Genomic DNA, 526 nt, shown 5'->3' with positions numbered 1-526 from the left:
CACAGATTGTCCTGGAGGGCCATGGATTGTTATGGGTGGCCACAGATTGTTCTGGGTGGCCATGGGTCGTTCTGGAGGGTCACAGATTGCTCTGGAGGGCCAGGGACTGTTCTGGAGGGTCACGGATTGTTCTGGAGGGCCATGGATTATTGTGGATGGCCACGGGTTATTCCAGTGGGCCACAGATTGTTCTGGGTGGCCACGGGTTATTGTGGAGGACCACAAAGCATTCTGGAGGGCCATGGAACGTTCTAGAGGGTCATGGATTGTTCTGGAGGGCCACAGATGATTCTGGAGGGCCACAGATTATTTTGGAGGGCAACAGATCATTCTGGAGGGCCAGGGATTGTTCTAGGGGGCCCTGAATTGTTCTGGAGGCTCATGGACTATTTTGTAGGGTCATGGAGTTTCTAGAGGGCCATGGCTTATTCTGGAGGGCCAGTGATAATTCTGGGGAGCCAAAAATTATTCTGGATGGCCACAGATCATTCTGGATGGCCACAGATCATTCTGGAGGGTCATGGAT

This window comes from Malurus melanocephalus, unplaced genomic scaffold, assembly GCF_030028575.1.
Source record: "Malurus melanocephalus ecotype Western Australia unplaced genomic scaffold, MMel_1.1 scaffold_1238, whole genome shotgun sequence".
In the NCBI taxonomy this organism is placed as follows: Eukaryota; Metazoa; Chordata; class Aves; order Passeriformes; family Maluridae; genus Malurus; species Malurus melanocephalus.
This window is presented reverse-complemented; position numbering follows the sequence as displayed.